Source organism: Acomys russatus, chromosome 6 (genome assembly GCF_903995435.1).
Source record: "Acomys russatus chromosome 6, mAcoRus1.1, whole genome shotgun sequence".
NCBI classification, from domain to species: domain Eukaryota; kingdom Metazoa; phylum Chordata; class Mammalia; order Rodentia; family Muridae; genus Acomys; species Acomys russatus.
This window is the reverse complement of record NC_067142.1, coordinates 45,958,967-45,967,532: the sequence shown is the minus strand read 5'-3', so window position 1 is coordinate 45,967,532 and position 8,566 is coordinate 45,958,967.

Sequence of the window (8,566 nt, the reverse complement as noted above, 5' to 3'; positions counted from 1 at the left end):
CCTGGGTAGATGATAACTTCCAGAAGAAGAAGAAGAATCACATTTCTTCAGGTATATGGCCTCTACCAGCTTATCCATGATGTAGGAGATGGCCCCATACCTATACACATATTAGAAGCACTGACTAGAATAAGTTAAAATAGATTAGGTTGGAGGGAAAAATGTTTGGGTGTGTCAAGAAAAAGTTGCAGGAAGTGTAGGATAGATTTGATCAAAATACTTTGATTATATTTCTAAAATTCTCAAAGAATAGATAAAATATATTTTAAAAGAAAGACTGCCTCAAAAAAGATCAAAGGATTATCAAGTTATGAACTGTGTCCTTGATGTCCATATCCTTGCTGTAGAATATGTACGACCCTCCTCATATTAAATTAAGAATAAAGAAATGCATGCATACATACCTTTTAAATGTGATATTGTGAAGATATGTGTTTGAAAGTCCAAAGCTGATGGATTTTATCACTATAAGAAAATGAATGCACAAAACAAGAGTGGACTTACCATGGAAGGTCTGTGGGAGAATCTTTCCTGTTCTTGTACACATTCTTACTTGTGTCCATAACAATCCACTCTTTTATTCCAATACCTTCCAACCTTGTTTTAATTCAGGTTTAATTCCTTCTTTGTGACCACAGGAAATCACATCTGTCTTGCCTTTACAAGGACATTAAAAGCAGTATTTCGTATCACATTAATGAAACAGGCCACTCTCAGAAGGGCATACTCTTTTCTCTCATTTGTTCTGAGACTTATAGATGAAATCACATATGACATTACAGGAGAAGGAAAACTATCTAAGCAGCACAGAACAATAATGAGAGAAAACTGGTGAGAATGGGAGACTAGAAGGATGAGGGAGGGCAATAAGTTCAATCTAAAATATATGTGGGTAAAGAATCTAAAATTAATTTATTTTCATAGTTTATTCAGTTTGCTCCAAGGGCAGAATCAATAGTAAGGATCACAAGTATTATAAGTGGCTCAGGAGCCTGATCAATAAGACCTGAAAAACAGGAAATGTTAAACAACTGGCAAATAAAGCCTCCTGGAGTTCACGGGTATGATAGCAGTGCAAGAGATGTAAAGGCAACAAGTGTTAACATCTTGAATAGGACTTAAACCTGCTTACTTCTAGACAATTATGAGACCATTGCTGCAAAGCCTGCAGATATCAATGCTGATTTCCTTTGATATGAGATGATATTACACAATTCTTCCTAGGCCATATTCTTGCTACATTTGAGTGGTTGGTACCTATTCCTATGGTGCTGCCATAGGCTATCAGGCTCTCCAGTAGTTGTTTAATTTCTAAGTTTCTTCAGGGCCTCCTTCAGCCAGTGCTGTGCCACTCTTCTGCCCCCATCCTTTTAGCTGATTGACAGACTTTGCTGCAATTTCCAGGTTACCATGCACAGTGCAATAGGAGGCATATAAGAGTCATTTAAATATGTTTTAATCCTCACAGGAGAGCTTTTCTGTTGCCTTCAGTTGCTTAGGTGGGAACTGAAGTCGAGACTGCTTAGGAGAGGAGGTCTTGGTACATGGCATTGCTGCTTTCAACAGCCATTGCTATCCTTCAGGCTAGATTTTCATAGTGTAGAAACAGGCTCTTAGGGTCTTCTCATTGTATACCCTCAATGTCAAGAACTTTAGAGCAAGGGCTACTGTTAAAGCCTGGGCAAATCTATTAAGTCACCAGATGACTCTGATGGCCTCAACTGCCTTCCCCACACTTGATTATCCATGGCATCTCTGACTCCCTCAACCTTTTTGACTTGTTCAGCCTGTGTTTCACCTCCACGGCACTCAATTGCTCACTTTTCCTCTAGCTTTTACCTTTCCAAGTGCTGTTTCTCAGTGGCTTTCTGTTGCACTAGCTCTCTGTGGAGCTGGTTGTTGCTACTTATAAGGGTGAGCAATCAGGCCATCGTTAGAAAGTTTGTTGGGCAGGTCATACATTCTCATCTATTTCCTTCTCATTGTTAAAGCTGAAGTGATATTTCCCAGCTATTTTTTAATTTCATCCCACAAATTCATGATCTGGAGATATCACCTTAGCCTCCAACTAAGCATCTTGGACCTTTTGACCACATTATTATCCAGATCAAGAAAAAAAAAAAACCTAAGGTTTCCCTTCTGTAGCAATTACATGAGGTTTATATATTTTTTAATCTTATCTAACTGTTCTGTAACTTTGAGAAGAGCACTGGCAAGCTTCATCCTTCTTTTTCTTTCAATGCACCTTCCACTGTGTGCTTGACTTTACACCTCAATCTATGGGTGAATTGAGTATGTTGGAGAGTGCACCGATGGCCTGAACAGCAGCAGTCTATGCTACAATAACCTGCCCAGTGAGGGACACCGTCTGGTTCAGAGCCTCTTTTAAGCTCTTGGCCAAAGCTGAGGCTACAGCTGAGTGTTTCCCTTCAAAATGTCAGGCGATTGGACGCAGTGCCTTCATGCACAATCAAGAGGCCTGGGTCTGAGACAATATCAGCAGCTGAAGCTGGAGTGTCTCTCTTCTGTTACTAGATCTGTGTCACAGGTAGTGTGGAGACTTTCATTACCCCTGTCACACTGCAGATTTCTAGTGGTCCGGGGTGAGTCAGCTTTTTTTGTGATGGAGCAGTATAAGATTCAGAATCAAGAACCATATGAAGGAGTGTCTGAGTAAAGTATGGGTTTTGTCTAAATAAAAACTCCATTTCATGACATCAAGGAAGGAAAGGGCAGCTCTAGTAATGTTGCCAAGAATCAATAAGAATTCCATAAAGTGGAATTCCATCTCAGCAGATGGGGACAAACTTCCTACACAAACAACATTTGGCAGTGATGGTTATGCTTGATAACAGACAGACAGGATCACAGCATCCTTGTTGGAAGGACAGAGCCAGAGCTGGCATACATGAGAGCAGCTGTGGTGATGGAAGAGGATGCATGAGTGTTTCTGTGTGTGCCTAAGTCTATACCTCAGTTGATTTTTTAAAAGTGTCTTTTGACTCATCTTAAAATTAGATTTTTAGCTAGACATAGTAACACACACACACACACACACATGTAATTCCAGTAGTCAAGAGGCATTGTTCAAATCCAGCCTGGTAAGACACAGTCTACGTGCAGGGTTATATGTATATAGTATGATCCCATATGATCAACAACAACAAATATGAACAAAAAAAAAAGAAAAAAAAAGAAAAGAAAACAGGTTCTTCACTTTCTCTTATTGTAACAGTTGTTTGTATGTGTTTGTTAAGTCTTTTATGACTATCATGTTTAGCAAATATTTTCTCCTGTTTTGTTTCATATATTAACTGTGGTAAAAAGTGCCCTTTTCACTGAAGAAAAATTTACTTTTCAGAAAAGTCATTATTTCAATTACTTTTCATAGTTTTGCCAATAATAGCATATTTAAAATGTCAGGACTCAGCTCTAGGTTGTTTAGACTGTTCCTGTGTTATTTGCTAGGAAGCTTATACTTTTGACTCATACATGTAGATCTTGAGTTATATGTCTAGATCTGCAGATCACTGTGAGTTCATTTGTGTATAAAGCAAAGTCTGTGCCTGATTTTCATTGTCTGTTGGTGGCTGGTTAATTGTCCAGCATAATTATGCTAGAAGAACATTTTTATTCATTATGTTATCTTTCCCTTTTATATATTTATAAGAAGTGTGTGTGTGTGTGTGTGTGTGTGATAGTTTATTTATAGGTGTTTATTTTAGTCCACAATATTTTGTATGTAAATAAAAATGTGGCAAGCTATTTCATATCATTCATAATCAAGAAAGGTGCATTGAAACAACAATGAGATACCACCACACGTCCATTTGGGCAACATAATCCTGAGTGTTGTGAATAACAAATCATGACTAGAATGCATATAAATAAGATCTCAATTTGTTAACAGTGCCAACACAAAGACACAGCTGCCTTAAACAATAGTTTGGCATACTCTTTAAAAGCTAGATTTCAACCACACATTCAGGAATTGATAAGAAGAATTTTAAAACTGTGTCTATACAACAAATTAGCATGGAGGTGTTTACAACAATTTATTCATCATTGTCAGACCTTGGAATCAAAAAGAGAAATTCTGCACACATCAGTGGTTAAGTGACTGTGGTCCATCTAAACATTAACTGACTTAGTACAAAATAAAGGCCTGACAATAAAGAAACTTATACAGAGGAAATTTAAGTGAATACTATAACTACTAAAGCATGAATCTGAAAAGTGCCATGTACTATATGATTGCAACTCATGTAGAGACAGAACATTAAAGACAGTGTCAGATATTTGTGAGAAAATGGGCAAGAATAAACAGAATAGAAATGGGCTGCAGGACAAAAATACATTTTGTATGATATTTTAATATTGTTATACATTTCTCAAAATACATACCGTGTATAATACCAAGACAGAATTTTAATGAGAGTGTTTCCTGTGTTGGTATAGATTCATCAGCTCTAAACAATGTTCCATGGACAAAGATGCTTATAAGGAGAAGATTATGGTTGTTAAGGAGGAGTGAGGCATGTGGGAACTCTGTGTATCCTGACATCAATTGTAGGAGACTAACAAATACCTGATTTATAGATCACAATCCCAACAAATGGTACAAGTTGTTTTATTCTATGAAAATTTCTGACAATTGAACAAGTTTTGCAACATCTTTGATTTGTGCCCTCATAAGATCTCCTTCTGTCTGGATGTCTGGCTCTGGGTCTTAATATTTCCTTCTTGTGCTCATGATATTCTGTGACAGAGCAGAAGACATGCTTTCACATTATCAATTCATTGAGCTGATTTGGTGATGCTCAGTCTAAGACATGTACAACACACAACATCCAATGTGTGAAGTCTTTTGGTTGTATCTTGTAATTCAAAGGACAGTGGTCCAGTTCTAAGCCTCAGGTAGTGAGCAACTCTTATAGTTTCTAAGTACGGCCGCAACCAGTTTGCTGTTTTGATCTTTTGACACTCATACTTTGGAGAGCCGCAATATTTCACAAATTCTGGCTTACCAAATTGGTAATATGATCTTCTTTTATTTTCTTCTGACTGGGAAGGTCAGTTTGTATTATGCCACTCTAAACTAAAAGCTTAATATTCTCCTTGTCTTTAATAAGTTCTTTACTTTTTTCCATCCCAGACTATAATCCTGCTTCGTGGAGTTGTCTTGTGGCTTCCTAACTGTGAGTGTGCCTGTGCAATATGCTTTTTAGCTATTTCCCCAACATGGGTGACTACTATTTCAGGGTAGAAATCATGGTTTGTTGCAAGCAAATACTATGCTAATATTTATCAGACTTTTAACAAAATGGATTGACCTTTAAAGTATGTGCGTATGTATGTATGTATGTATGTATGTATGTATGTATGTATGTATGTATGTATATATGCATGTGTGTGTTTATTTATTATTTTTCATTTCCTAAAGATATTTACCTCCTCTGGCATCCACAACTCTCTCTGGAATATTCTGGTATCTCATCATCAATGTCAGAAAGTATTGCTAATAGTCAGTACTATGGAAACCATTATGTAGCCCAAGCAGAGGAAAAAAAAGACAGCAAGAGGTGAGATGTTCAAGAGCATTAGGACTTCATTAGCTGCTTAGTTTCATAATTACATCAAACACATGCAGTGGGAGTATATACGGGCTCATAGGCCATCTGGGCCTCACTCTTACCCAAGTAGAGGTAGTAATAAAATCTGCTGAGATTGGTAAGTCTTGTGGTAGAGCAGATTTAGAAGGATAAGTTGGTTACTCTTATGCACATCATATTCTTAATTTAAAAGGTTGCATGTATGAAGGTGTAGTGTGTGTGTGTGTGTGTGTGTGTGTGTGTGTGAAGTGTGTGTGTGTGGTATGTGTGTGTCTGTGTGTGTGTGTCTGTGTGTGTTTGTGTGTGAATGAGCTTGTAGGACATGAAAATAAAAAGCAGAGCATAGGAGAGAAAGAAAAATTTCAATAAGAAGAATGTGAGGAGAAAGAACCATGTGTATCAGATTTTGAGCATTAATTCATCTAATAAGCTCAGATTACATGCAAATATTCTTGGCATTGAAGATACTTCAATTCCATAACTACCTGGACAGCAGAGGGCTTCAGCAACAAAGAGTAAAAAAGAATGGCCAGGAATGGGAAGAGGAGCTGGCAGGAACTGTTTTTGAGTAAATCTCACTGGACTCGTCAGAAATTGGAGATGAGGGAAAAAGGACACATGACACGATGACATGCAAAGGAAAGAGAGTTGGGATGTCCACAGGAGAATAGCTAGAACACAGAGTCCTCTGTGTCAGTGTCAGGAAGGGGGGGCTGAAGGAAAGGCAGAAGTTCTTGGGCTTCAGCTTGACAGTGCTACCTGGATTAATGTGAGTCTGAGGGAGGGACACACTATGATAAGAAATATTGATCTTATAAAACAAGCAAATCTATGTATTGCTTGTAAAATTAAACCAGAATTTGTGTTTGATGATATACAAAGCAGTAAATCTAATGTATAAACAAAATAAACCTCAACTTTTGTGGTGGGTGGGTTGGTTGAGAGAGCGCAAATGACACAAGGATTAGGAAAATAGAACAGGAAGGAGGTGTTCTATGGACTTGTGAGGAAAGTACAGGACATAATCTGAAGAACGCATTTAACCATAAGTTGTATAGTTTGACTCTCTCATTCCTGTCTTCAGTTTACAAACTCCAGGAAGCATTTGACTCTTAAAATTTTCTCCGTATGTGGGCTGGGTATAGTGATGGTTCATTTAATAGGAATGCTCAGATGCAGGTAGATCTCCTAAAGTTATTGTCTATCCTGTTATTAATAGGACTGCTATAGGTACTTAGTGAGACTTTGTCTCCATAACAAAAGCACATCCTCCAAATAATTCTGATGAGTGAAGGAGATTTATTGTTATAGTTTACAACTATATTTGGTTTCAGAAAAATCATTTAATCTATTTTAATGCATATGATTACATATTTATATATATATCCCAAGTAATGATTAAACCATACTATATTTATCAATAAAAATGATGAAAATAGTGGAGTTGCAATCAGATTGTTTTCTGGAATAATATTAATTATTATTAAAATTTATTTCCTATCTTCCACAATACTTTCCCCATTCATGTACTCATACGTTCATCTTTCGATTGGGGAAATATTTATTGAATGTATGTCATATATAGAATATTAGAGTACCTCTTATGTATAAATTTTTATGAATGTCTGGCTATCTATTGAAGTTACAGCTTTACTTTACAAATAAACAATTCTGTCTGTTTTTATCAGCCCCAGAGATGGAACCAAAGGCCTCCAACATGCTGAGTAAGAGTTCTACTGATCTATAAACTCAGCCCACAATTTCTGTATTATATAGATTTCTTCAAGGTTAATCTATGCTCCAACTCACTGACAGTTGCATTCTCTCATCTTGGATACATTACTGAAGTGCCTGTATCATTCTGTGAAAACCACATTGCACAATTATGTATCTGACAGCACAGTAGAGTCAATTTATCAAGCCGAACTACAGCCATGGTGAGGGAGAGAAGAGGATAAAAGAACATTGCTTCCCTGATATGCAATTTTTCTGATGCTTATTCCTGAGATTTCTAGCACAACCAAACAACAGATTAGCATAGTTTCTCTCTGCAAAATGATAGTATAGAGTAAGTAAATTTTCACGAGTCATATTAACATTTGAGCCAAAATCTCCAGATTCTCTCAAATGGGTATTCACTACATTATAGACCATAACAAGATTTTTAATCTTCATTATTTTTGGCTTTTCCTACTGCTTTTAATTAAACTTTAAAGAATTAAATGATGCAGAGATTCTGAGGTTACTCCATAATGAGCAAAGATCAAGTTACTAAATCCACTGAGGTGTAGACGGTCACAGCCTGATTTGGGAGTTATCATTCATAATGGTTTTTTTCCCTTGGCTTAATGGCTTAACATTAATAGACTTAAACATTAGACAGATTACAGAGACCAGCGTTCCAGGTCAACTTTAGAAATCAAAATTACTATACAGGATGGTTTTAAAAACACTTTTTAGCTCTTTTGGGCGTCTCCCTTCTCACTTTTGGCTGTAGGAGGATAATAGAACTTTTAGTTTCTCATGCATTTGAGAGTATGTAATTCCACATAAAATGACATTTAAAAAAATTTAAATAGAAGCAGTAGCAAATATCAAACTATGAAAATATAATGCAGTGGTGAGTAGTACTTTTTTTTAATGTTTTGTTTGATAGTAAGATAAAATACAAATAGCCTGTAGTTAGAGGATAGTAGGAGGGGGCAATCAGTCAGATGCCAGCAGTGGAAATCCTGCTTATGGGCTACTGACCCTGTGCTTGGACCCTGCAGGTATTAGCTCCTACAGGGTCCTGCTTTGGACTTGCTGACTCTGCCTGGAGTTAGGAGAGTTAGGGCTGTGGGGAGATGCCAGTGGAGGTGAAGCTTGGCTGCTGTTGCAACCTTCAGCCCAGGCTAAGTGATAGAAGATATCCATCTCACCACTAACAGGATCATTCTAGCTGTCCTGTACTT